Genomic DNA, 8,099 nt, shown 5'->3' on the forward strand with positions numbered 1-8,099 from the left:
CGTCACATATCACCTAAGTTTAAATTTGAAAGATATACTCCTCTAACTCTATCAGAAATCGATGGCTCGGGATAACTGTTTTGTCTAATGGACTGACTTTGTACGAAGGATGTATATATATATATATATATATATATATATATATATATATATATATATATATATATATATATATATATATATATATATATATATATATATATATATATATATATATATATATATATATATATAATGAAATAAAATTATGTTGGATAACCGAGTACAAATATAAAAATAAATATGCAAAATCATTGGCTAATACTCGTAAAGCGAATGTGAATTTAGTTGGAAATATATAAAATGATAAAGGGTCATCATTCCATACATTTCTGTGCAACTATATACACCGGTGTTTAGGCCTATTTGGGCTTCGTCAGTATAGTGTAGCAAGTTAAAAAAGTTGTTTGTTAACTTGTAAAAGGATTACTACAGGAGCAAGGTTACCAATTTTGGTCAGGTTGTTAGAAGACCCGCAGTCGCAAGGCTACAACTAACATTGCCAAGGAGGTAAAGCTACCTGAGGAAATGAAAAGCCATAACATTATTAAATAAAATGATGTTGGATAATCGAGTACAAATATAAAAATAAATATGCAAAATCATTGGCTAATACTCGTAAAGTGAATGTGAATTTAGTTGGAAATATATAAAATGATGAAGGGTCATCATTCCATACATTTCTGTGCAACTATATACACCGGTGTTTCGGCCTATTTGGGCTTCGTCAGTATAGTGTAGCAAGTTAAAAAAGTTGTTTGTTAATTTGTAGTCATCATCTCAAAAAAATGGAAAGATGCTGTAGCAAATTTTATTCCATTCTCAGAGCGCGTTGTAACCTGTTAGAAGAAGATTTTCTGTTGGAGTGAATGCACAGAGAGTGATAAACTCCAACAGAAGTAGGAAAAAGAAGATCTACTTAATGTAGCCAAAGGAACAAAAATGTGTGGCTTCTACGTTGGAAGAAGCTGAAGTAACTAAAATACTACTTCGCAGTAGTACTTGTATGGGAAGATGTAAAGACAAAGAGTATAGACTTGATATAGGACTGGAGATGGAAAATTATGAATAGATAGATGTAACTTGAATAGCTAGCTCAATATGCAAGAGAATGGCCACTTGACACTCAAGGAAGGATTCGGCCAATTTGCACGGCTATTTCTGGCTGGACAATAAATTAAAGGAAATGACAATGATGGCTAGAAAAGAAGATATTAAGACACTGTTCACAAAGTAGATAAGGTAAATATAATAATATAATGAAAATAGAATAAATTTTTGGGCGCCAGAAGAAGGATAACTGGGTTAACCCTCTTCCAGGTATTCTACGCTGCTATAGAGTATATTAAATTTGTAGTACAAGTAGGTTAAATGTTATTAAAGATTATTAAGTTATAAAATATATTATCTAGATAAAGGAGTAATAAGAAAAAAAAATCACAATAAATGTATATTTATTGAATGTAACTACCAGATTTTCACAATCTCCGAGTTAAGACAAGTAACTAGTATGTAACTCTAACATGACAAAAAAAAATACTAGTGAAAGTCATTTACAGAATTACCTTACAAATATAATCTAAGAATAATCTTAATAAGGTTAGAAAATCTGAATAAGGGTACCTCTAATACAGAAAGTACAACTTACACTTGGTTAGCAGTAACTACCCTCACCCAATAACAATGGTACGAATATCATACGTACACTTAATTCAATACTACCTGATAATATGAACAAGATATTTAATATATGTATGTACAACTCAATGAGTTGACGGGTACCAAGTCCCTAAGTGAACCAACGGAGTTCTGGATACCAAAGATCCTTTTACCGACTCGTGGTTCTTAATAATAATGGCAAGTAAAACTAGTACCTTCCTGAGGGGATGGGTACTAGGGATTTATTCGAATTTAATATAAAAATTAATAGTTAAAGTTAAATAATTTGAATAATAGAAATTTTTAATGATATTTGAAGTTAATTTGAAAAATTTAATTTAAAATATACTAAAATAATTAAAGGAGTTTAAATAGTTATATAAAAGGGAAACAAGCCAAAGAATAATAAAAAAAATATAAGAGTACCAACACTATTGTATGGGAAAGTATCTGAGCTCAGAGATTCTCACCATGGAGGTTACGCAGCTTTGGGGAACGCTATCAATTATTATACTGTTCTGTAATACTATAAAAATCTTGAAAAGGGAAAGGTTATGTGCAATAAATTTATAAAGTACCTATATGAATAAACTAAGTATCCTGAAAATCACAAAAAACAGTCTAAATTTTTACTTAGAGCAAACCGAATGTTCATCAACACAAACCCCTTTTCACAATCTTCCAATGTTCCTTGCGGTGCGTTCCTTGCTGTGTATTCCCCAAATTGACCGGGATGCAATGAGCACAAGGGGGTGCTAACTCCCTCTTGCAACTGTCCTGCTGGAGGTACAAGAAAACAGGTGGAAAAAAAAACCAGTTGAAGGTACAGGCGAAAAAGATAGATATGGAGATCTTCCAGGCTGGTCTCCTAGTGACCGTCTCTCTAGAAGTGGTCTACCTTGGTGGTCTTAGGTTTTCTTTTTTTTTTATGATTTCATAGTGGTGGCTAAAAAAACACATATGGTATTACTACCAATCCACCAATGTGTCAAAAAGAAGCAAGAGAAACGAGGAGGTGTTTTTATTCCTATGGGAATAAGAAGAAATAGGTCATTAAGTCCAAAAACTTGAATGACTAGACAGCTCGACTCTTTATTAAGTTGTTATCAGATGACCTTGTTCAAATAACACATGTGATTTTCAATTTGGCTACAAGATATAATTACTGTGAAAAAATATTTCATTATAATATATACACAGGTATATAGATATATTATACAAGGATGAAATATTGTATGATTAGGCAATGGATACTTGTTTGATCATGGTTCAAAAGATAGGAGATCTGTAGACTTGAAAGGAATATAAAAAAAATTGAGTTTAAATTAGCTCTATTTTCCAACAGAAAGCACAAATTAGCAAAGAATATTCAATTATCTCTCGATGATTTTGATCCATGAAAATAAACCATAGAAACCATGAACATAGACGACATGAAACTTAATTAGCAAGTTAGTCAAGAAAATTTCAATATGGCGGAAAATAAATTAATAAAATTTTTTATTTACCAGGCCGGAACTCATTTTTAAATCTGCATTCAAATTCTTCAACTTCGTATTCACTAATAACTTTATATTCCCTAATGCTGGATGGATTCAATCTTTAATTATAATTTGGATCTTGAAATTGTGGGTAAAATATCAAGCTACCGACCTGCCACTCCGACACACTTCTAGAAAGCCAATGCCCTCTCGTTAGCTGGCTGACGATCTCCGTGGGCAATTCAATTCCCCTCTCCCATCGATACGCTGTCAAACGCAAGCAAACCAATGTTGCCACACTTAAAATGTGACGTCACAAGCATTTAAAATTCTGTGATGGTGTTATGTTATATTTTAATAACCATTGAAAGAAAATAATTCTAAAAATAATGAAATAATATCTTCCCATCAATAATGGATTCTATAAGGGGCGGAACGTCACAGCGTGATATTAATACAACTGAAAGATAAGAAGAACATAGTAAACATCATACAAGTGTACGCTCCTACAGCAGAGAAAGACGAAGACGAAATAGAACAATTCTATAATAACTTAGAAGGGGTGATGAGAACAACAAAGAGACAACACATTAACATAGTAATGGGCGATCTGAACGCCAAGGTAGGTCAGGGTAAAGTTGGAGAAAATGTCGGTGAATACGGCTTAGGTAATAGAAATGAAAGGGGTGATCGTTTAGTTCAGTTTTGTCAAAGCGAAGATTTAATAATAACTAATACATTCTTTAAATTACCCCCAAGGAGACTGTATACGTGGACGTCACCTAAACACACACAAGAAAAAGTAATCAGAAACCAAATAGATTACATAATGGTGACAAAAAGATACCATAATGCCGTGATATCTACTAAAACTTACCCTGGAACTGATATCGGTTCAGATCATAATCCAGTAGTATCTGTGTTAGAAGCTAGACCAAAGAAAATGAGAAAAACCATCATCCCAGCGTTAGACTTAAGTCAGCTTAAAAGTGAACAACGACGACAAACAGTGCGCGAAGAAATCAACACCGGCCTCAGTGTAGCAGAAAACCAAATCCGCAGAACAGACAACATAGATGAAAAACTGAAGTATATAAACATTATAATAAGAACTACGGGAAAGAAACACCTAACCAAATCTCCAAAGAAACATAAGGTGTGGATGACACCAGACATACTAGAACTAATGGATGAAAGACGCAAATTGAAGAATAATTCAGAAAAATACAGAGAGGTTGATAAGAACATAAAGCAAATAATAAAGAAGGCCAAAGAATCATGGATTAAAGAACAATGTGTAGAAATGGAAGACTATGAAAGAAAGTATGACACATTCAATATACATAAAAAAGTAAAATAACTTACAGGAACCCAAAGAAGACATCAAATAAGTTTGCTTAAAGACAAAGACGGAAATATTATTATAGACTTAACAGAAAAAATTAATAGATGGAGTGAATACATAAGAGAATTGTTTGAGGACAACAGAAATAACATTGACAAGGTAAATGGTGAAACGGGGCCTGAAATCCTAAAATGTGAAGTAGAAATGGCACTTAGAAATTCCAAAACTAGAAAGGCAAATGGACCCGATGACGTTCCTACTGAATTACTAAAGCTCTTGAATGATGAATCAATAGGTATAATATTGCACTTATTTAACACAGTATACAATACTGGTATTATACCTCAAGAGTGGCTGCTGTCTACATTCGTTACACTGCCAAAGAAATCCAATGCAACAGAATGTTCAGAACATCGAACAATATCTTTAATGAGCCATCTACTAAAGATATTTCTAAAAATCATCCACAACCGAGTTTATCAAAAGTTGGAGTCAGATATTAGTAATACACAGACGGGGTTCAGAAAAGGACTAGGTACTCGAGAAGCTCTCTTCGGTTTGAATTTTCTTACACAAAGATGCCTAGACGTTAATCAAGAAGTACGTGCATGTTTTATCGATTTTGAAAAAGCGTTTGACAGAGTACGCCACGATAGGCTAAGAGACATTCTTGAAAGAAAAGACATAGATAATAAAGATCTGCGAATAATTCTCAACTTATATTGGAATCAGAAAGCTAACATCCAAATTAAAAAAGAGAGATCAAAAGCAATAGAAATACGTAGAGGAGTAAGACAGGGATGCATTTTGTCCCCACTGATATTTAATGTATATAATGAAAGCATCTGCCAGGAAGCCCTGTTGCAAGCAAATGAAGGAATCGTAATCAATGGAGAGGTTGTAAATAATATTCGATACGCAGACGATACTGTACTAGTTGCAAGAACAGTAGAAGAATTACACTGTTTACTTACAAACATAAATATTGCTTGCAACAATTATGGCATAAACATTAATATCAAAAAAACCAAGTATATGGCTTTCAGTAAAATCATGACACAACCAGCACATATTAGTATAAACGGCATTGAAATTGAAAAAGTATCAAGTTATAAATACTTGGGAACTTTAATAAACGAAACTAGAGACCAAAACAATGAAATAAAAAGACGTATCGAAATTGCCAGGGCCACCTTCATAAAGATGAGAAAATTCTTCTGCAACAGAGATATAAGCATCCCTCTACGATTAAGAATGCTATGAGGCTGCGTATTTAACACGCTATTATACGGTGTAGAGGCCTGGACTCTCAAACAGAACAACATAAAAATATTGAAAGTTTCGAGATGTGGTGCTACCGTCGAATGCTGAAGATAAGTTGGGTTGAAAGAATCACAAATCTTGAAGTAATACGAAGGACAGGAAGAGACCCAGAAATTTTGTTAACGATAAAACGAAGAAAACTCGAGTATTTGGGTCACCTGATGAGAGGTCATAAATACGCATTACTTCAAAATATAATGCAAGGAAAAATAGAAGGAAAACGGAATCCAGGCCGTAGAAGAATGTCGTGGATGCGGAATTTGAGAGAGTGGTTTGGCTGCACCACTAATGAACTTTTTAGGTCAGCTGTAAACAAAGTCAGGGTAGCCTTGATGATTTCCAATCTCCGATATGAGTGGCACAAGAAGAAGAAGAAGGGATATGCTAAACAATGCATCGGGGTTTAACGTCGATATCAAGTACGGTGGTCTACCTATCTTTGTCTGTCGTGCGAGTGTGAGCGTATCTACCAAGAGGTGGGAGTAATGGAACGACAGTTACACAGAGGCGACAGCCATCATATGCTAGAGAGAGAAAGCTAAGCGCCAGTAGTGAGAGATAGATAGACCACCGAACCGAAATGCTCCGCGTTACGCTATTTTTCGGAGTTGGCCAAATCTATGTGTATAAGATCTTTGGTTAGGTACCCGCTTAAAAGTCATCAAGTCAGTGACGTCATTATTTAGCGTGTACTATGACTGGATTTTTTGGTACACGCTAATTTGAGCCGCGTGTACGCTGTGGTATTAAGTATCTGTAAGTATCGCGAGTGTCAGAGTGCGGTTAGAATTTGTCTAATCGCGTTATGTTTACACTTTAATATTGATTTGTAAAGAGTTCCCTTATTTTTTACTTGTTTAGTGTTTTTTTTAATTAACTATGGAGTTTGGACAATTATTTAGTTCTTTTAATGAGTTTAACAACATTCTAAAACAGTATGAAAAATATAAGAGACAAAAATTCGTGATTTAAGGCCGCGTCCCACCATCAAATAATTTGATCAAACTGGTTTGAGCAAACTGAAAGTGACAGTTAGTGACGTCACATCCTGAGTGTTCATTGTGGATAATAATGAAAAAATTTAATTTTAAATAAAGTACAAACAAGTTAGACAACTCAATACAAAAAATTTGATCAAACCAGACTGATAGTGAGAGCACAGATTTTTAGAATTTAAAAAAAACTGCAATTGTGACGTCACTTTGACGTACTTCCGGAGTTTGCTCAAACTGTTTGATCAAATTATTTGATGGTGAGACGCGGCCTTAAGAGTAGCAGAAGTAATAAGATAAAATATACGAGGTGATTGATTAGTGTGATAAAGCTCAATAGATCCTCTATAGTAATAGATAGCAATAAAAGTTAGTAACAAAAATTTTAGCAAACTTTGGAGCTTCATATTACAAAATTATTAAAATTAGTTAGAATGTTACAGGGAGTTCGATAATATAGTGGCAGACCAAACTTATGTTTTTTACATGGAACACCCTATATTTTATTTTATGTTCGAAATCTTCTTAACGTCCATATCACTAAAATATAAAGGTTTATTATATTTACAAAGTTATACCCAATTTTCTATGAAAATCGTATATTCAACTCCCTGTATAAATAAAAATAAACACCACGGTAAAAATAAATACCAATATAAATTTATTTTGCTAACCAGAATATATACTTTTATATAAATATTGTTTTATTAAAATTAAGTTTGACACATCTGAATAGTTTTGCTTCCCTTCCCCTTCCCTTAATAAAAATATATTCTATCAAACAAATGACAAACACTATACATATTATCAAAATAGCGTGTACCAAAATATTATAAAGTCACTGCGCACTCTAAATAATGACGTCACTGGCTTGATGAAGTTTAATTCGCGTGTACTTAACTTTTTTATTTGCGTACACCAGCGTTTCTCAACCTTTTACCTTTTACGACCCAATCTTCCATAATTATTTTCACCGCGCCCCCCTTCGTTCAATAATTTTGATAAAAAACAGTAAAATCTTACTTTTTAGTATTGAGTGCTCTTTATGATTATAACTCCTATTCAAGTTCATGTGTATTTTATTTTTTATTTTGTCAGAATTTTGTTTTGCTTTGATTTTAGTAAATTAGTTAATGATGTTGGTGTATTTTTTTATGTGCTCATGCCCCCCCATTACTAAAAGCGCGCCCCCCTAGGGGGGCGCGCCCCACAGGTTGAGAATCGCTGGCGTACACGTTAGCGTGTACCTAGACACAGCGG

The 8,099-nt window shown here is 33.6% G+C and overlaps 1 long non-coding RNA gene across 1 annotated transcript; it reads right to left on the reverse strand.

Annotated features, from left to right (window-relative positions):
* Positions 1-1,476: 1,476 nt before the first annotated feature.
* LOC126892221 (uncharacterized) lies at positions 1,477-3,615 on the reverse strand. Its single transcript, XR_007700731.1, has 2 exons — positions 3,207-3,615; positions 1,477-2,644 (listed from the first exon to the last, which is right to left on the reverse strand). It is a non-coding gene; the product is annotated as an uncharacterized LOC126892221 (long non-coding RNA).
* Positions 3,616-8,099: the final 4,484 nt, after the last annotated feature.

This window comes from Diabrotica virgifera, chromosome 9 (assembly GCF_917563875.1).
Source record: "Diabrotica virgifera virgifera chromosome 9, PGI_DIABVI_V3a".
NCBI classification, from domain to species: Eukaryota; Metazoa; Arthropoda; class Insecta; order Coleoptera; family Chrysomelidae; genus Diabrotica; species Diabrotica virgifera.